Below are 22,804 nucleotides of genomic sequence, written 5' to 3'. Positions count from 1 at the left end.
TATACTATAGTGATAATTAATTCAATATTTTAAAATTAATACTATCTCTTTTACAATTATATAAGAAATTATTTAATTATAAGCTAAAAAAATCAGTAATGTATCCAAAAAACTTTAAAATTATTTTAAATAATAGTATTTTAATTTTTCCAATTTTTCCAATTATTTTAAATTATTTTAAATCCCTGAGCATTAGCGGCGCTTTCTTAAAACACCGTTAAATCCCCGAAGGCTCAGAAAACGGCGCCGTTAGGCTTAGTTTTTTTTGCGGTGCTTTCCCAAAAATGTCGCTAAAGCCCTGAGCATTAGCGGCGCTTTTTAAAAACGCCGCTAAATCCTCGAAAGCTCAGAAAACGGTGCCGTTGGGCTTAGTTTTTTTTGCGGTGCTTTCCCAAAAACGCCGCTAAAGCCCTGAGTATTAGCGGCGCTTTCTTAAAAACGCCGCTAAATCCCTGATAGCTCAAAAAACGGCACCGTTGGGCTTTTTTTTGCGGCGTTTCCCCAAAAACGCCCTAAAGCCCTGAGAATTAGCGGCGCTTTCTAAAAAATGACGCTAAATCCCCGAAAGCTCAGAAAACGGAGTCGTTGGGCTTAGGTTTTTTGCGGCGCTTTCTCAAAAACGCCGCTAAATCCCCGAAAGCTCAGAAAACGGTGTCGTTTGGCTTAGGTTTTTTTGCGACGTATCCCCAAAAACGCCACTAAAGCCCTGAGCATTAGCGGCGCTTTCTAAAAAACGCCGCTAAATCCCCGAAAGCTCAGAAAACGGCGTCGTTTGGCTTAGGTTTTTTTGCGGCGCTTTCTTAAAAACGCCGCTAAATCCCTGAGCATTAGCGGCGCTTTCTTAAAAACGCCGCTAAATCCCCGAAAGCTCAAAAAACGTCGTCGTTTGCCTTAGGTTTTTTTGCGGCGCTTTATTAATAACGCCACTAAATCCCTGAGCATTAGTGGCGCTTTCTTAAAAACCCCGCTAAATCTCCGAAAGCTCAATAAATGGCGTCGTTGGGCTTAGGTTTTTTGCGGCGCTTTCTGGAAAACGCCGCTAATTCTTATTTTCAGAGGCGTTTTCCATAAAGCGCCGCTAATGATCGATCTTTAGCGGCGTTTTTTATCCAAACACCGCTAAAAACGCCGCTAAAAGTCTGTTTTGGTGTAGTGAGAGAAAGGAACAGTAGTGGAATTGCCTCTAGTTCTCTTAATGTCAGAGTAGGTATGTCTGCAAGGAATCTTCAAAACAAAAAGTGAGATGGAAAGACACAGGTGAGTGGCCACCGAGCTTAGAGAAAAGATGCCTTAAGTGGAGCAGACTCACAGGGTTTCAATCATTCAGGTCTTTTTGTTGCAAGAAAAAAGCGGATTCATGCCCAGGTTTGTGAATTTAAAGGGTTTTAGTGGCCAATTTTTGTTTTATATATGATTGTTTTTAGTTGTAGTTGACCATAATGAAAAATGACTTAAAACACTTGGACTCCATTTGGTCAACTTAAAATAGAAACAAGCAGCCAAAACATTCTGTCCTTTAACATTAATTCCTCCGCTTGGTTTGATATATGTGTTTACTTCGATAGTTTGGTTTTAACTAGGTTGATATTTGAATTATGGAATGCTAATGATTTTATAAGTAAATGTATGTTTGGTAATTTGTGTGACATTGTATATGACATTAAAATGATAATATGAAATGGTATAAAAGCATGATTATATAGGTGAAGTTTGAATAGGTTGAATTGATTTGTTTTGGTGCCGATTTGTGTCATATTGGATTGGTTGAATTGAATTAATTAAAATGCTTGGTTTGGAATGTGTTTGAACATGTTTTATACAGGTTGAATGTGTACAAATACACCAACGGTGCAAAATGTTGAATTGGATTGAAATTGTGTCAAAACAAAGTCCACATCGTGACGTCAAGCGTTGGTCATCACGATAAGACCTGGATTTTAGGCCACGGCGTGACGAGAAACTCCCATCGTCACAATGAAGCATGCCAGTGTGTCACGTCGCGACATCAAGCTAAAATTTGGGAAATGTTGCAAATTGGTCTTAGTTCTATTTTAGGTTAACTTAGACCATACGTAGGCTCATATAAGACTTGAGAAATTTTGTGTAATGTAAATATAAACTGAAATGATTAAGTTTGCATGATTTATGTTTTATTTGATTGTTATATGTTCATAGTTGCTCCAGCAACAAATGTGACATCTTGTCACTTGGAAAAAGTGTCTATTGTACCCTGACAGTCCAAGGAAGCCCCACAGTTCTTTTACTAATTTTGGAGTTGGCCAACTTAAAACTCCTTCCACTTTTGTTCCATGGTGACAGTTCTAGCCGAGATAATATGCCCAATGTATTCAATTTGGTGAGTTCCAAAAATACATTTACTTTGCTTAGGGAATAGCTAGTTGTCTTTTAGAAGTTGAAATACTTCTCGAAGATGGTCCAAATGAGTAGACCAGCAATTAGAGTAAATGAGGATATGATCAAAAAACAGTAGCATTGATTTTCTCAATAACCTTTTAAAAATGCAATTCATTAGTGCTTGGAAACTTGAAGGGGCGTTGGTTAAGCCGAATGGCAGAACCAGAAATTCATAATGCCTTTCATGTGTTTGAAAGGCTGTCTTGAAAATGCCAGCATCTCACATTCTGATTTGGTGATACCTGGACCTCAAGTCCAGTTTAGAAAAAACACACGCTTGGCCAAGTTCATCCAAGAGTTCTTCAATCACAGGAATGGGAAATTGATCCTTACTTATGAGTTGGTTTAACTGTCTGTAATCCACACATAGCATCCAACTCCCATCTTTTTTCTTGACCATGACAATGGTTCATGCAAAGGGGCTATTATTGTCTCTAATAGCTCCAACTTGAATTAGTTCTTGGATAAGCCTCTCAATTTTAGTTTTTTGGATAGAAGGGTACCTGTAAGGCTTGACATTCACTATCTTGTTATCATCATGTAGGGGAATCTTATGGTCATGCAATCTTTTAGGAGGTAGCTCCTCTAGTACCCTAAACACATCTTGGTATTCTAACAAAAGCTATTGAAGATCTCCATTCATTGGTACTGGTAGCAATTGAAGTGAGGTTTCCTATTCAGAAGTGCATACAATAGGGTAGGGACCTGAGGTCACCATGGTTAAACATTTGGATAAATATTGTCCTGTTATGAGTTGATAAACCCTTGGAGAGATGCCTTGGAAAGTGCAAGTTTTTTTATTGATGTTCGAACTACATGGTTAGTGAGCCAAAATTCCATATAATAGACCCTAATGACAGCAACCACTATACCCCTAAAATGACATCACAACCCTTAACAGAAAGTACCAAAAAGTCTGTCACAAACCCATGTCCTTGAGATTCCTAACTTACTGCCTTGCATAGGCCTTTGGTTGTTAAATTACCCTCATTAGCTATCATAATTTTTAGTTGACAAGATTGTTCCATAGATAAATTTATCCTCTTGACTAGCTTTGAATCCACGAAATTAAGAGTACTACCAGAGTCTACAAGAATGATTACCTCAATGGAACCCATTCTAGCTACCAACCTCATTATATTATGGCCTTGGGAACCCTGTAGTGTGTGTAAGGAGAGCACAGGGGTGGTATTTTCCAACTCTTGTTCCACCACTTTCAACTGTTCTAGACAGTTTAAGAACTTTTGTGTTACTTGAAAATTTTGCTCTACCAAACAGTCGGATTGAGGTTCCACCACCAGCTGATAAAATTGTGATTTAGTGCATTTGTATCCCGGAATGTACTTAGAAATACACCAAAAGCACAACCCTTTCTTCCTTCTGTCCTCAATTTTTAACTGAGTCAATGATTTTGTTGGGGCTTTTTTTTCCACTTGGAGTTGAAGCAAGTCTAGTGCTAGTGGGATGTGCAAGGTATGTTGATATTGGAGGGACCAATCTAGGGTTGGGTAGTAAGGGTTTGGAATACCCAACATGACTCCCCATTGTTGTGATTTTGATTGGGATAATGTTTACTGTCCCATCAACTTCCCTAGTAGTCGAAAATGCCTTAATCAAATTTTGCGGTTTAAACAATCTTAAATATTGCCTTACTTCTATCTTTAGGTTGTTGATGAAAACACTTAAAGCATAGCTATCTGAAAGGTGCAGCTGGTTTAATATGCTCACAAAATGGTCATGGTAAGCATCAACAGTACCAATTTGTTTAAGGGCTACTAACTGAGTCATAGGATCCAAATAGGTGGTAGAACCAAATCTTTCTTTAATCCCTCTAGCATAAGTGTCCACGAAAGCTGATGTAGTCCTCTATTTCTTTGGCAGAAAAAAAGATGCCAATCTAAGGCCTTCCCTTCACGGTGAAGCATCACTATCTTCACCTTAGCATGCTCTGGTAGATCTTCAGCCTCGAAGAACTGCTCCAACTTGGACCACCATCCCCGAAAATCTTCCCCATCAAACTGAATGCAGTCAAACTTCAGTATCCTTCCAAATGATTCCACTTCACATGATATAGAGAATTGTCCTACTTGTCTACTATCCTACATGGGTGATAAAATCAGAGTTTTACTAGGTAAAAGTTGGCCTAATATCCCTTTCTCTTTATTCATCAAAGGTCCAGACACTCTAGTTGATGGTTAACTCATGTACTGCTCAAACAGGGCTTTTAAATCAACCCAAAGTTCTATTTTTATCTTTTCATGAAGACTCTTGAGACGTGATTCAATTTGACCCTCCATTTGAGTCATCTCAGCTTATAGTTGGGAGAATCCCTTCTGCATCATTTCTATATCCTTCTACAATCAAGTCATTACTCAATCATCGGTCATGAGGATCGATGAGGCTCCGATAATGTACAAAAATTTGAGAGGAAAGACAGTTGGAGAGAGAAGAGAGGAAGAGAGAGCATGAGAGAAAGAGAGAAAGAGAGAGAAAATTATTTCAGAAATTTATTCTCTCAAAGCATAACCACCCAACAGTACTGTTGGTTGGCTAATTAGGGAACAGTAACATTTATTTTACAGTTGTATTAACAGACAATACGCACCATTTTTAGTAATGGCTTACCCTAGTCTATGCACTATCTTGGTACCAACATATACCCTCCTCCCCGACGCGATAAAACACTTTGTTTTACTAACAAAAATTAAAATTGCCAATAACAACTTTAACGAAATTAAACAAAAATTTGATAGTGGGTCAAAACCTTAGTGTAACGCCCTAAAATTGTAAGGTTTAATCGTTAAATTCAGTCGTAATTAAATCCTTATATATGTGGTTCTCTGCTCTGCTTATGTGTTCGAGGTTAGGAGTTTGAGTTGCATCTTTAAGAATTTTGTTATTTTAATTTAAGGTAACTACTATCCTAGAATGGCACATTTAAGTTAATTTAGTGTAAATCTATGTTAAGATTGAGTATGCTGGTTTACTGGTTAAGCATATGTATTTTGTTTGGTCCTGTGTTCGAGTCTCGTAGTAGGCGATAGGGAACATTTTGCTAAATGCTAGGAATCTGAGTGGAAGTTCAGGCATAATTAACATTGATTTCTTTTCCCTTTCCCTTCTTTATTCTTTTATTCTTTTTCCTTTTTCTTTCTTTTTACTCTGTTGGAATTTTCTTTTTCGATTAAGTTCGACAAGTGAGTACCGAATTAGTTGTGACTCCTAAGTTGTTCGAAGTATGGTTAAAAGATTTTTGTGTAAGTTTTGTCGAAAAACCTTATGTCTCTACGAAGTTTCGTTAGTTTTCGTTTGCGTTGTTAAATTGAGAATTCTTTGAGTATCTTAAGTAAAACCTCTAATAATTGGTCGTTAATCTGTTCCTTAGGCATGAACGTGCTATTTTAAATTAGTGCTGTCGAATTGTCGGTAAGCGTTCGTCATTGAAAGTTTAACGTCGAGCTTTTGACATTTTTGCTTGAGCGTTAATGTATGCGTTGATTTGTTGTTATAGTGGTTTGATTGGTTGTTGAATGGTTAAATTAGGTTCTGGAATTTCTCCGTGTTATTTCTACTTCAAAATCTCTTCAGGTGCGTGCCGAAAACCTTACCTTTTTTTGCTAATTTTGGCCACCGAAAAACATGGCTGTCGACGCCACACGGCCAGGCACATGGGTGTGTGCCCAGGCCCTGTGGGTGGCCATGTAGCTCTATGTTCATCAATTTAGAGCCACACGGACAAGACACACTGGCATGTTTCCAAGCCGTGTGTGGCCATGTTAGTGCAGGGTTTACATGGCCACGTGACTAGGCTTTGTAACTCACTGTTTGTGACTTAGGACCACACGGGCATGTGTCTAGGACGTGTAACTCATTATTTACATTTTAGAACCACACGGTCGGAGGACATGGGCATTGTCCAGGCCGTGTGAGTTACACGGACAAGGACATGGGCGTGTGTCCAGGCCGTGTAACTCATTATTTACTTTTGAGAACCACAAGGTCAGAGGACATGGGCATTGTCCAGGCCGTGTGAGTCACACGAGCAAGGACATGGGCGTGTGTCCAGGCTGTGTGAGCCACACAAGCAAGGACATGGGCGTGTGTCTAGGCCTTATGGCTTATAAATATGGTTCGAATCCTATTTTTAAGGCTGTGAGTGTTGCCTAACACCAATATTGACCTCCCCAATGTATTAATGATCTGAATTTGATTGTACGAGAACTCTCTAATGCTCTATGACTGACATATAAATAACATAACTATATGTGTACTGTGATAGTTATTCTGATATTGAATAGTATTATCTAATTGTGATGTAATTTAGAATAACTGAACACATATTGTGGATATTTGTACTCTGCATTTGCATGGCTTTGGATATTGTGAAGAAGGAAGTAATTTGCTCTGAATTAGTGGCTAAGCCCCAATATGTATAAATCTAAATCTGGCACTTTGTCGCATTTTGATCTAGCAGCTAAGCTACGTCTCTGTAAACGTGTCAGATAGACACTCTGTGGTGTGTAGGGTTGGTTGGGCATTGAACGCCCTTAACGGTGTGTTGGGATGACCGAAGATGGTGTGTAGCGGATGGGGGTAGGAATATTTGCATCTGCATCTGATCTATTCTATATATGAAACTGAAATTGCTTGTACATATGTAACTAATCTGTCCTGAATCTAAACTGAAATTACTTCTTTTACCAAACTGAATCTTGGAATTCAGAGACCATCTTTTAAATATGTTCTAATTGAACCAACTTCTTTTATACACTAAGTTCAGAACTCATTTTGTTATTGATTGGATTTTAGGTGGTTCTCAAACTTGAGCGGATTGGTGCAACGGGAGCTCGGTCAAGCTTTTATCTTCGTTAAAATACTACTAGGACTTTTGGTATTCTATGATATTATGATGTTTGGGAAGATTATAATACTTAGTTAATTGTTGTGATGGATATTGTGTGATGAATGATTCATTTGGACTACGTTATAAATATGGTATTTTTAATATCGATGATGTATCTTTCTGGACTTAGTTTAGACATCTAGGCCGAGTTTAAGGTGTTACACCTAGTGTTGACTGTTAGCTCGTTCCATAACATAAACAATTTGATTTTGGTAAAAAAACAAACATATCTTTGATTAAAAAAATTAAAGAACCAGAAAGAGTACCTTGTAAATTAAGTAAAAAGTCTCTTAAATTTGGGAGATTTTTAAGGAAATTGGAATTTTTGAGAAAAAAATTATAAATGTAATGATGTGTTTTATTTATCTCTGATACTTTTTTTTTCTAATCACGTGATAACCGTATAGGCTATTTGTGAATTTATCGGTGATAGCATGTAATTTGCCACATTTGAGGCAAGTGTCTGAGTCTCCACCTATTTAATTGCATGCTTAGCTTAAAGTTTAATTAAAGGTTCATTTGTTTACATGTAAAAAGTTTTACAAAAAATATATTTTACATTTTCCTATGCTTGTTTCACAGAAAATAGCTTGATCAACGAAAAATAAGTCTTTTTTCCTGTAAAATGACTTACCCTTTTGAAAAGCGTAAGTCATTTTCCGGAAAAGAGCTCCTCTATAGATAATTTTATTTTTATATAAAAATTAACTTAAATCAAGCTTAATATTATTACATTGGTAATAAATTTTATTTTTATTTTAAAAATATTTAAAAAATTATATTTTTCAATATTATTAAACATACATATTTAATTATTTATATTTAGTCATATAATTAACTATTAATATAATAAATATAATTTATTATTTTAATAAATTATTTAATATTTCAATTTTATTTTAATAATAAATTTTAAAAATAATAACTTTAAATAATATTATTCACATATTATTGAAAATATTAAATATTAATATTTTAATAATAAATATTTATTACAATTATAAATATATTAATAATAATTGTTTTGTAGTATAAAGGTTAAAATATGTCATAAGTCTATGTGCACTTCACAAATTTGCAATTTAGTCTTTGTACTTTTATTTTCAAGAATTTAGTCCTTTTACTTTTCAAATTTGAAAATCAAGTCCAATTGTTTACATCGTTAAATTTTTGTCAATTTTGTTGATATCACATTTTTAAATAAAAAATACTCACTTGGTAGTCATGTAATTAAAAAATGACATTGTAATGAACCTGAATTTAACATAATATTTTTAATATATGCAAAAATAATGTCAAATATAAAATTATAGATAAAAATAAATTCAATTAAACAATGAAAAAATATGAAAATCTCAAATGTATGTTCGTTTCATTGAAGACAACTTCTATGAAATATTTTTAAGAAATCTACTAAACAACAAAAAGTATTTTACACAGATCATCCAAGCAGCAGAAAATATTAGCTTTTACAGAAAAATAAATCATTTTCCAAAAATCATTTTTCGAAAGTCATTTTCAATGAAACAAACGGAGCCTAAATATAAAGTATATCTTAAAATATCGTCAAAGTTGGACAGGTTTGGAGGATCTGAAGTATATGGCGAACACTCTGGGTGACGATGGTAATGGCCAACCTCGATTTTTCGAGGATTGGAAGATGAAGAAAGTAAGGTTTAAAGAAGGCAATATGAGGTGAAAGTTGATACGGTTATTGATTTAAAACCATATACGATTATGACTTGGAAGGATAAACTCTTAGGGACCAGATCAACTGTTTCTGGAAGAGATCATGTGGTTATCGGCAATGGGGGTGATGGCGATCTTGTTTTATTAGAAAAAGATGTGATAAGATCTACAGTGAACAGGAGTTCGACAATAAACATTTGTAAACTCCAAAATATATACATATTTCAGCACTCTTTTATTTATAAATTATGCTAATTTCCAGTACAAATACAACACTTTCTATGGTTTTATACTTGATTTCATGATATTTTATTATTCCTATAGGAATGGGTTAAGATTATGAATTTTATGTTAAATGCAAGTTATTTTGTTATGTTTTGGGATTAATTAGGCTAAGGAAAGGATGGTAAAATTTTTGTTGTATTTGGGTCTTAGACTAATATAGGTTGAAAGATTAATATTTCTGTCACATGGATTTTAAAGTGGTAATGATCCAGTATGAATTCCAAAGAGGTCCAAAACCAATTTCATTTATGCAATTTTACCAAAAAAAAATAGGTAGGCAGTTATCAACTACTTAAATTAGCAACCCCTAACCAACCATTCAACTCCCATATATAACATATTTGACATTATATTTTTCCAAAGAAAATGCAGCACCAATATCCCTTGAATTAAGCCTTCAACCGTCCGTTAACTGATAAAGTTAGCAGCAAAAAACCACCACCTTTTTACCACATGTTGGCTAGCCACATAAGGAGAGACAAAAGCTAGCTTCCTTGATGAAAATAGCAAGACTCATTCTTCATCACACCAAGGGATGAAAACCAAGGGAAGAGAGGATCAAGCTAACTTCCTTGCTAAAATTAGCAAGAAAGATTCAGTCTTCCACCAACCAAGGGACATCACAAAGCATGGAGATTATGGGGGATACATTTGTTATTTTTGGCATAGGTTCAACCACTATAAATAGGACATTAATCCATTCATCAAAGCATACAATCATATCAAACACAACTTTTCATACCATTCTTTCACATATTCTTAAGTGTTCTTGCCCTATTAATCGCTTGCTAAACACTTAGTTCAACAAAATAAAGCAATAACTTCTCGAAATAAGAGCAGTTAGGAGATTAACTTGAAGATGTTTAGGTGACTTTTAACCTAAAGACGAAGAGGAAAGCCACCATGGGAAGCCACAAGGAGTAGTCGCAGATAGCCTCCTACGTTCAGTTGTTTACTTTTCGCATTGTGAAATGATCGTGGATAGCCTTTCTCGGCTACTCTTTCTTACCCTTTTCTATGTTGGGAGACAAGATTGCATCTCATCTTTATATCAATTTAATATGATATGACTTAATTTTTTTTATTCAAAATGGATATGAATTTTGATTTGCGTTCAATAGATATTTGTTTCTTGAATATTCTGTGCAAATGATTATTTCATTCATTTAGGTTTAAATCAAGTTTATACTTGTGAATGTATGACCAACATCTGTAAGTTATTGAATTAACTGTTTAATCTGGGAAGATGTAATAGTTAACAGGCATAAAACCTAAATGGTGCATATCATGTCGATTTTGGAAGATAATTTTTGTATGCATAAACTGTGTAAATGCTCGAGAGGGTGATTTCTAATTTGGTTTTTACATAGGGATATGTTAATTAACTTAGGGACATAATAGGACTTCGGGAAAAGCCTATCTTTTAATTAAAATGGGTTTAATGAATTTTCATATTGCCACAAATCTCTTGTAATATTGTTTTTATGACTACTAATGAATTCTTGTTAAGTGAAATATTTTATTTTAGTCTATTCATGTTATGTTATATTATATTATGCCTTGTTTTTATTTTATGTTGTGATCATTTTTTGCAATGTATGTTGTTTTGTTTTGTGGGTATTTGAACATTGATTTCATCCTTGAATTTAAATTGCGATTTTTTCATCAACAATATTCTTCTTTATCTTGTTCAACAAAGTCGATTAAAAATTGACTTGCAAATAATTACCACACAATTCCTGTGAAGATGATAACTTTTTTACTTACTACTTATTACTTGTACGACCGTATACACTTTCATGTAATCACACGACGATACAAGTTTTGGTGTCGTTGTCGGGGACTGTATTTTATTATTTGTGAAGATATTTATTTTTCAGTTTTTATTTTATGTTGTGATCATTTTTTGCAATGTATGTTGTTTTGTTTTGTGGGTATTTGAACATTGATTTCATCCTTGAATTTAAATTGCGATTTTTTCATCAACAATATTCTTCTTTATCTTGTTCAACAAAGTCGATTAAAAATTGACTTGCAAATAATTACCACACAATTCCTGTGAAGATGATAACTTTTTTACTTACTACTTATTACTTGTACGACCGTATACACTTTCATGTAATCACACGACGATACAAGTTTTGGTGTCGTTGTCGGGGACTGTATTTTATTATTTGTGAAGATATTTATTTTTCAGTTTGGTTTAGTTTTTTTGAACATATTTATTTTTCATGATTTTTCAAGGTTTATGAACATAGACCAAATTATCAATCTATTGTCAGTTGACCTAGAAATTGAATGTACCTTTAGGCAAAGAAGAAGGGAGCAATTAGCCTAAAGATAAGTCGAAGAGATGAATCAAAATCTGAGAGAAGACACAGTCTATAATAATCAGAATCCAATCCTTGTTGCTAATGACAGAGATCGAGCGATTAGGCAATATGTTGTGCCTTTGTTTAGTGAACTCAATCCAGGGATTGTAAATCCCGAGACTAAGACCCCCGAGTTCAAGTTAAAACCAATGATGTTCTAGATGTTGCAAACAATGAGACAGCTCATTGGGATGCTTGCTGAGGATCCACATTTGCACATCCGCTTATTTATAGAAGTAAGTGTCTCTTCCAAGTTACCAGGAGTATATAAAGTTGCCTTAAGATTGAAGCTTTTCCCATATTCCTTAGGAGATCGCACACATGCATGGTTGAATTCATTACCGCCCCGTTATCTTTCCACATGGAAAGAACTGGTGGAACGATTTCAAATGAAGTATTTTCCACCAAGTAAGAATGCTAAACTCAGAAATAAAATTACCACATTTCAGCAATCCGGTGATGAGTCCTTGTATGAGGCATGAAAATGATTTAAGGAGTCATTACAAAAGTTCCCTCATCATGAAATTCCTCATTATATTCAACTAGAGACCTTCTACAATGGTCTCAACGCTCACACGAGAATAGTGGTAGACGCTTCAGCTAACAAATTTCTTCTTTCAAAGTCATATAATGAAGCTGTAACACCCCTAACCCGTATCTGTCATTGAAATAGGGTTACAGAGCATTACCGTAAAACTATAACATCAAAACATTCATTCCAAATCATTTCATGGATCACATCATATTCCATTCAAACACATACATATCGTCCCTTAATCGAACCTTCAAGGCCTTAGAAACCCTTTAGAAATGATTCGAGACTAAATCAAAAACATTTAAAACCTCATGAAAAAAATGGAAAAATTCACTATACAGGGGTTACATGCCCGTATGACCAGGCCGTGTGACTCACACGCTGAGACACACACTCGTGTCACAAGCCGTGTGGACACTCAAAATAGGGACACACAGTCGTGTTCCAGCCCGTGGTCGTGCCTGTGTAACTTTCTAACTTGGGTCACACGGCCAAGTTACACGCCCGTGTGCTAGGCCGTGAAACTCTCGAAATGCAACCTTTAAAAACCTACAAGGGACACATGACTGTGTCGGGTAGCCGTGTGACACTCGCTCGTGTCTTAGGCCATGTGGACAATAAATAGATCAAATTCAAGCCATTTCTTTCACCCAATTCAAGCATACCTACATAAGCCATTTGCACGTATGACCAAGGTATCAAAACATGTTCAACTATGCATAAAATGAGCAATTTCCATTCAACCAATATGCCATAAAGGCACTCCAAACGCACATATTAAACATACTTAAACATGTGCATATTTAACCATTTAGCAACTAACTTGTTTCTATACCAAAACATACCACTTTTGACATATACCAACCTTACCAATTTAGATTCATACCATAACAAAATAATTTTATTATTTGAACCACTTCTCTTATGTATCAAAACAATATAAATGACACAAAACTAACCATTACAAAATGGTTCCAACATCCAATATATATACATACCAAATTTAGGGTCAAATGGTCATAATTTAACCAAACATATTTGATTAAGTCCTATATCAAAACATAACCTAAATGATCACTTTGCAACCATGCCAACACATACGACTTTGGCCATAAAATGATGCATCAATTTGATCATATAACACCAACCATTAAGCATCAAAGTGTCAAAAGCACAACAACCATCAAGGCATCAAAATAACATAAGTTTCACAAATTCACAGAAAAATTACATGTCAATATCACACACATGCTTACCAATTGGCCATTCAAAACATATCATCATTAACCCATTTTAACATTAGCCATTAGGTTCAAAAATGCCAAAATGTTATCAATCATAAAACCATCTTTACAAGCCAAACATAGCGGCCATATCATTAAGCACAAAACACTTATACATGTCATTATAACCGTGACCAGATCATAAAAATCTACTGATAAAATTGATGGACAGTGTGATGGATCTCCGACTAGCTTCCAACCCGATCCAGCTTCCGATAATCTGTAAAGTAAAGGAAAATAACTACGTAAGCAATCAATGCTTAGTAAGCTCGTAAAAACTTTAAGCATAATATTCTATTTCAATATTAAACTTTATAGAATAAACATAAATCTATACCAATGCTATAAGATTCATAAATCGATATGATCATTAACTCACAAATGAGTACGTTTATTAATGTCGTATATTTATTAAACATTCATAACATGATAGGATTTCATGAGACATAATATATATCATCAATCCCTTTTATAAGATTATATATCCTTCTATTTACTTACTTTCCATTCTGTCACCAATGATTATCATAAGCCTAAACAACATTATTAACTCTCAATTCAGTGTATTTGTCCATAGTATAAGCAATTTGCTCACATATAATACATCATAATATATCCCAACTACGTACATACCGTTTCATTTCCTTTCCTTACCCGTTTTCTATGCATAGTACAAGCATAATCATAAACATCAATCATATCCACAAGCTTGGCATAAGCTCTAGCACATCAACAACACATGTTAGTTCATTTAAACATGATTCATATGAATTTGACATGGATAACCATTATACTTGAGTATGATTCAATTGGATTTATCATCCATCACAATATATCATGTTTTTCCATGTATCACCATTCCATTGAGTTCCATATAAACATGTCTTAGTTCTTATTGAACACTTACCATCTCATTTGTATACACATAAGACATAAACATAACATTAACCATAGCCACAAGCTAGTGATTAAACACATAACTTAGCAATATCATCACATGGTAAGATATGGGTACTTAGTCGACTGTTAAACGTCACAGCAATAATGTGCAAGCGTACACTGTCGATGTAAGTATAGTAGACATATGAGTCTGTTGGATATCGATCCCATGAGGATGGTTGTCTTTTGTTTATTAAAGTTAGTTCAATAAATAGATAAAATGAAATGAATTGTGAGAGTAGTTGTCAAAGCAATAACTTGAAAATAATAAGATAAAATAGATAGTAAGAAATTGGGATCCCCCACGTGAATATTCAACAGAATGCTAAGTGCTCCCAAGGTAAAAAGGATAGGTGATTGTCGATGCATTAAACTACAATGAATATCTTACCAAGCTTAACTTTTATATTTAATCTAAGACTTAAACATGCACATTAGTCACACCTTCCGATGATGGCAATTGAACACTATTAAGAACAAGTGGATTAAATTCCTCTAATCCTCAAGCAACTTTCGTTGTCATGCTTGTTAGCTTGAACTATCACTGCACCTTCCAGTGTCAGTGACTGCAACAACACTTCCATGCTAAAAAAATTTAAACTCAAAGATTAAACCGTAAAAGTAAGATTGAATAAAATAACATTAAACCCGAAATCATTTGTACTTCCAACATGAAATCGAAAGTAATCACCAGCGTTAGAAAGGAAAAATAAAAAAAAAACAAGTGAAGAATACTATTCCTAGACAACTCGACTTGAATCTATCTATTTCCTCTTGTGTCGCACTCAGGGCTCCTCGTCAAGAGCTGGTCTGCATCCTTTTCACATCGGTTCACCCATTGGAGCTTAAGCCACCGTAGCCAAAAGCTTCACAAGGTAAGTTGAAGAAGATGATCCAAAAAAAACCTCTCCCTATTTTTCTTTAGTGAATATTTATATATATTTTCCCAAATAGCCCAGGTGTCCTTTCATCAGAATCATGTTGCCTTTGTACGTACAAGTTAGTTGTACCAGACTAGACAGCTCACACATTTTTCTTTCTATCCAAACAGCTGTCAAGTGCGACGAGAATTCTGGGCGCAATCTGAAATTACTCATGAAGCAACATTAGTACCAAAATATGACAAAATTAAGGATAAATAGGCTGAGATCCACTGAGTTATAAAATGTAATTTATTAAACTAAAAATGCTAAAATATGTGCTAAAGATAACTAAATCGGTACAAATTAACCAATAAGTAGGGAGAAATCATATGTTCTTTCTAGTATTATCACACCCTCAAACTTGAATTTTTACTTGCCCTCAAGTAAAACAGAAGCTGGCAAGGCTATACAAGAATTCACTAAGGTAAATGATCATTCTAGCAACTTTAATCACCTAAAATTCCAATGAATGATTCACATTCAGATGACAGAATATTGCATCGATAATACATAAGTATGAATGACTAAGATTGCATCTTTATCAAAACCAGCATCATGCTTCAAATCTTAAATTCTATTTACCAATACACCATTTATTGTATATACATATATATTATTTTATTTTTTGCGAATAAGGGATATCATTGATTTACTGTACCCTTGTTCTTGAGAAATAAAGATGGAGTGCAACAAACCCTTAAGAAGTACGTAATTGCACCAACACACACTCATGCAGCGACAAGCTTTGGCTAGATTCATTTTTCTATCGTTTACATTAGAGTGTTCCCTTTTTAACATTTCACAATACACCCATTTTGAAATGTTACTTATTCATAACTATATATACATATGAGTAGATGTAAAAGGCAGATACATTCAAGGTTCAAGGAATGCTACTAGTTATCCATTACTAATGCAAGTCTAAATCACTCATTAAAGAATTGAAGATACAACATTCAGTCAAATTTATCCAACTCATTCATTGATAGTTCACATGATTCAAGAATTAAGCATAGAATGTAACAAAAAAAAAGTCAACACATTTGCATTAATCACAAATAAACCTTGCATGCTTCATAAAAAAAATTAATTTGAAATGTGGGTGTATTTCCAATCCTCATATGCATTCCCCCAAACATAAAGTTCGCATTGTCCCCAATGTACTAATATTAAAATGCAATGACAATAACAATGCAACGACAATGTTCACTAACAAAATGAAAATTACAGCTACATGCAATGCATGAATAATACTATTAAAACGTAAAATAAACTAACTCAGTTTTCCTCAACCATCAATGTGGCTATTTCTTCTTCTTCCTTTTTTTCTCATTAGAAAAACCATTTAGTGAATACTAAATATTATATAAGGCAAATAAAGTGCAAATACACACAAAAACAAAAATAAACATAAAAAAATGCCATCCCCAGCAGCGGTGCCAAAAATTGGTCGGTTGTTTAACGTCACAACAATAATGTGCAAGCGTACACTGTCGATGCAAGTATAGTAGATAGATATGAGTCTGTCGGATATTGATCCCATGAGGATGGTTGTCTTTTGTCTATTAATGTCAGTGTAATAAATAGATAAAATAAGATGAATTGTGAGAATAGTTGTCGAAGCAATAACTTAAAAATAATAAGATAAAATACGATAGTGAGAAACTGGGATCCCCAACGTGAATATTCAACAGAATGCTAAGTGTTCACAAGGTAAAAAGGATAGGAAATTGTTGATACATTAAACTGTAATGAATATCTTACCAAGCTTAACTTCTATATTTAATCTAAGACTTAAACATGCACATTAGCCATACCTTCCGATGATGGCAACCGAACACTATTAAGAATAAGTGAATTAAATTCCTCTAATCCTCAAGCAACTTCCGTTGTCATGCTTGTTAGCTTGAACTGTCACTGCACCTTCCAGTGTCAGTGGCTGCAATAACACTTCAATGCTAAAAACATTCAAACCCAAAGATTAAACCGTAGAAGCAAGATTGAATAAAATAACATTAAACCCAGAAATCATATGTACTTCTATAGTAATATGAAATTGAAAGTAATCACCAGCGTTAGAAAAGAAAAATAAAAGAAACAAGCGGAGAATACTATTCCTAGACAACTCGACTTGAATCTATCTATTCCCTCTTGTGTTGCACTTAGGGTCCTCGTCAAGAGCTGGTCTACATCCTTTTCACATCGGTTCACCCGTTAGAGCTTAAGCCGCCATAGCTAAAAGTTTCACAAGGTAAGTTGAAGAAGATGATCCAAAAAAAACTCTCCCTTTTTTTCTTTAGTGAATATTTATATATATTTTCACAAATAGCCCAGGTATCCTTTCATCAGAATCATGCTGCCTATGTACGTACAAGTTAGTTGTACCAGACTGGATAGCTCACGCATTTTTGTTCCTATCCGGATAGCTGTTAGGTGCGGCGATAATTCTAGGCGCAATATGAAATTACACATGCAGCAATATTAGTACTGAAATATGAGAAAATTATGGATAAATAGGCTGAGATCCACTGAGTTATAAAATGCAATTTATTGAACTGAAAATGCTAAAATATGTGCTAAATATAACTAAATGGGTACAAATTAACTAGTAAGTAGGGAGAAAATATTTGTTCTTTCTAGTACTATCAGTATATAACATAGCATCACTTATATCATACCTTTTATAAACAGGAATATTCATACTTTAAACATTGATACATCATACCTTTCCATACTTGTCGTAGTGAAGTCAACCGGAACCCTTACCGGAGCTCACACAAAGTGTGCTAAACGATGGTTATAACCGTCCCTTTCATATTCGATGGTCAAAAATATCCATTTTCATTAATCAATGGTCAAAACCAACCCTTTTGATTAATCGATGGTCATCACCATCGCTTTTCATAGTTGATGGTCGTTACCATCCCTTTTCATAATCAATAGTCGAAGCTATCCGTTTTCATATTCGATGGTCGTAACCATCCTTGTTCATAGTTGATTGTAGTCACCATCCCTTTTCATAATCGATAGCCGAAGCTATCCTTTTTCATAATCGATATCTGAAGCTATCCCTTTTCATAATTGATAGACAAAGATATCTCTTTTCATTAATCGATAGCCAAAGGTGTCCCATTTCATTGGTCGATGATCGCCGGTACGCCGTTGGATTTTCCATCTATACATAATTTGATATTATAAAATGGTAGCATTTAAAAAATAATTTAAAATTCTATTTAAACATATGAACTTTCTTGGCTAGATTGCAAAAATGTCAAAGTACAGAGGTATTTTGGTAATTTTACATTCTACTTGATTTTCCACTCGATCTTGATCTAAATTAATAATTTCATTCAATCTATTAATTTAGATAGTAAAAAATGTACTTTATGCAATTTAGTCATTTTTGACATTTTCACAAAATTTCCCATAACATTTTACTTTTATTCAATTTAGTCCCTGAGCCTAAAACATGAAAATTAACCATTTTTATTGAAATTTTATACTAGAATAATAATCATGGCCTCCATTTCAGCCCATTTTTACAATAATTTCGCATCAAATCCTTGTACTTTTATTAATTTAGCAATTTAGTCCCTAATTGATAAATTCATCAAAAATCACTTAACAAAATACTTTTAAATAACAAATAACATTTAAAATTCATCATTTAAAATAAAATTCACTAAATTCATCAATGAAAACATTGAAAATCTTTAACAGTTTCAAAACCGAAGGTACGGGCTAGCTGGACCTAGTTGCAATGATCTTAAAAAAATAAAAATTATTAGAAACTAATAACTAAATCACTTACATGCAACCATTTTTGTTTGTCCAAAGCTTGGAGCTTCTCCCTTTATTTATCCATGGTGATATTCGGTGTTTAAAGAAGAATGAAGAAACAAATCATAATTTTCATCCTTATTTTAATTATAATACTTATTTTTAATTATTTTGACCTTTATACATAAATAAAACCAAAACTTTAATGCTCCATTACCATTCCACTATTTTTAGGATGGTTAATTTACTCATTATGTCCATCCAATTATAATTCTTTAATCAAGTAACACCTTTAAACTAATAGCGATTGACTTTTTCAACTTTTACAATTTAGTCCTTTTTAATTAATTAACTATCGAAATGTTAAAATTTTTCAATGAAACTTTAATACCACCTTAATGACACTCCGTAAATATTTATAAAAATATTTATGACTCGGTTTATAGAAACGAAGTCCCGGTACCTCATTTTCTAAAACCACTTGACCTTAGGGTCTTATGACTTGCACTTAATAAATCGCTTATATAACATAAATTATCAAATAAAAAACTTTTTTTAAAACCATATTTGACTCATAAATATTAAATAATAATACTTACAAACTTACTCGTCGAATTTGGTGGCGCTGAAACCACTGTTTCTGACACCACTGCAAAACGGGCCGTTACAGAGGCGTATGAGATTCTTGAAAGTGTTTCGAGTAAGGGCTACTAGTGGCCTTCTCATCGAGCAGCCACATTAAGAAGAGTGGCATGAGTTCATGATGTTGACGCTCTTACGTCTTTCACAGCTCAGGTATCTACTATGACTTCCATGCGTAAGAATATTACTGTTAGTTGTTGCAACACCAACATGACAGGTCAGCAACCAAGTCAATTTGAGAACATCACATGTGTTTACTGTGGTGATGGTCATGCATTTTAAGAATGTCCATCCAATCTTGAATATATTTATTATGTGGGAAACTATTATCAAAATAGGAATGGCCCAGATCCACAATTGAATCACTATAATCCTTCATGGAGAAATCACTGTAATTTCTCCTAGAGCAATCAAGGCACCAGTCCAAGTCATTCTTATATGTATTCTCATTCAAATCACTTGCTAGGTTTTTCTCAACAGAATAAGAAACTCAGCAGTGCAGTCTTCAAATAGTTTAGAGAACCTATTGAAAGCATATATGGCTAAAAACAATACGACTCTAAAGAATCTAGAGAACCAGTTGGAACAACTAGATAATGAGCTAATAAATAGACCCCAATGTGTTTTGTCGAGTGATACAGAGAATCCCAAAAGTACAGGTAAAGATCAGTGTAATATTGTTACTATGAGGAGTGAAAAGGTGTTGGAACCAGCAGTTATTGAATTGAAAGATGAGCTTGTTGTTGTCCACAATCAAAAGGAAGTTCAACCAAAAGTTGAATCTCCCACAGCGCATAATCTTGTTCCTGTGACCCCTACTGAGGCACAACTGTAGCAGAGTAGTCCTAAAGACTCAACACCCAAGATAGATATAGAACCGACGCTACCTTCGAAAAGCTGTCCGATTAAGGTAAAACCTCCTCCACCTCCTTACTCGTAGAGATTCCAAAAGCAACAACAAGAGGTACACTTTAAGAAATTCTCAGATGTACTTAAGAAATTACATATCAACATTCCATTGGTAGAGGCTCTGGAAGAAGTGTCAAATTATATTAAATTCATGAAAGATATCTAATAAGCTATAAAAGTAAAATATTTTAATTCCATTCTTAATGCATTTTTGGATGATTAATTATGCAAATTAGTGAATTTGATGCACCCAATCCTTTAAATTCATGTTTTTATACTTAAGAGATCATTTGGGAGCAAAAAGAGTAAAAAACGAGCCAAAATCAGACAAATAGAGTCGTTTATAGGATCAACACGGGCTGGCCACACGCCCATTTGCCAGCCTGTGTCGATTCCGCACCTTGCTTCCCAAATACGCGGAAGAACCCAATTTTTAGGCTTTCTAAGCATTCTAAAGTCTATAAATACCAATTAGAAGAAGACCTAAGAGGCAATCAGGAAAGATCAAAGAAAACACTCGAAGACGCCATTGGAATCTACTCGGAAGCGAATCTCCCTCAAGATCGAAGATCTCCTTTTAATTTCTTTCGAAGTTTTATTGATTTTTTTGTCTTGTGGTTATCTTAACTTTGAGATGTTTCTATTCAGGATTATGAACTAAATTTCTTGGATACCTAGGGAGGAAAAAACCTACGATGAATCTTATTATTTGATTTCTGATTTACATGATAAATACTTGATTATTGTTCTCAATTATGTATGTTTATTTCTTGTTTTAATATTTCTAGGATATTAATTCATGTTTAATGTGCTTATTTCAGTGGAGCAAAAGTCCCTGTTTAATAGTATATCTAGCATAATTGAGTGGAGTTGTATGCAATCCTAGAAATAGGATGACATAAATCTACCAGATTAGAGTCAAATCTAATAGGGGAATCCATAGATTGAGTTAATGTGACAATAGGGGTTTTAATTAGAATGAGATTTCAATTAATCAACCTAGAGTCAGTTGTTCTTACTATTGAAAGAGATATTAATATAATTTAGGGATTTCTACGGATCAAGACACAAGTGAATAAATCGTTTAATTTAGATTCATAATAATAGGTGAAGTCTAGGTGGATTCTTTCCTAGGTATTGTCTCTCTCATTGTTTAATATTCGGTTATTTTTCTATTTCATTCTCTGTTGCGTTCTTAGTTAAATTAGTTTAGCAATTTCAAATTAAAACACAATCACTCCAATTTGTCAACTAAATAATAGAAAAACGGTAATTACTAGTACTTTTAGTCCTTGTGGATATGATATTCCCTACTCACCATAGCTATACTATTGTTCGATAGGTGCGCTTGCCTTAGTCGTATTTATAGTTAGTTTAGTGACCATCAATATCCTCTCTAAGAAGATACAGTTGAGAGAGTTTGAGATAGTGGCTCTAACTAAGGAGTGTCGTGTATTCTTGCAAAACAAGTTGCCACCAAAGATTAAAAATACTGAAAGCTTTACCATACCATGTAGTATTGATAATTCCTATTGTGGTATGACTCTATGTGATTTGGGAGTACGCATAAATCTGATGCCTATGTCTTTCTTTAGACAATTGGGAATTGGTGAAGTTAGACCAACAATAGTGACACCACAGCTGGCAGACCAGTCAATAGTACGTTCTAAAGGAAAAACTGAAGATATTTTGGTACGTGTTGATAAATTTATTTTTCTTACTGAATTTATTATTTTAGATTTTGAAGTAGATAAAAAAGTCCCTATCATTTCGGAAAGACCAATCTTAGCAACCAGAAGAACATTAATTGATCTACAGAAGGGAGAACTTACCATGCTAGTCCAAGACGATAATGTAACTTTTAATGTTTTCAAAGCTATGAGATACCCTAATGTAGGAGAATAATGTTCTATTATGGATGAGACAGAATCATCATTCCCAATGGATGATCCGTGGAAACAACTCTTAGCACCAGATATGTTGAGTGACGATGAAGAAGTTGAATATCAAGCTTAATTGGAAGTCGAATTGAAGGGATTCACTTTGCAACCCCATTTTGAGTCTTTGGAGCTAGAATCCCGTGAGTATATGCAGTTGAAAGCTTCAACTGAATAACTGCCCAAGTTAGA

General features: G+C 34.1%; 1 non-coding gene across 1 annotated transcript; it reads right to left on the bottom strand.

Moving 5' to 3' along the window:
* Positions 1-12,083: 12,083 nt before the first annotated feature.
* LOC121222698 (small nucleolar RNA R71) lies at positions 12,084-12,190 on the bottom strand. Its single transcript, XR_005920060.1, has one exon. It is a non-coding gene; the product is annotated as a small nucleolar RNA R71 (small nucleolar RNA).
* Between the last annotated feature and the right edge of the window lie 10,614 nt (positions 12,191-22,804).

Source organism: Gossypium hirsutum, chromosome D10 (genome assembly GCF_007990345.1).
Source record: "Gossypium hirsutum isolate 1008001.06 chromosome D10, Gossypium_hirsutum_v2.1, whole genome shotgun sequence".
Lineage (NCBI taxonomy): Eukaryota > Viridiplantae > Streptophyta > Magnoliopsida > Malvales > Malvaceae > Gossypium > Gossypium hirsutum.
This window is presented reverse-complemented; position numbering and strand designations above follow the sequence as displayed.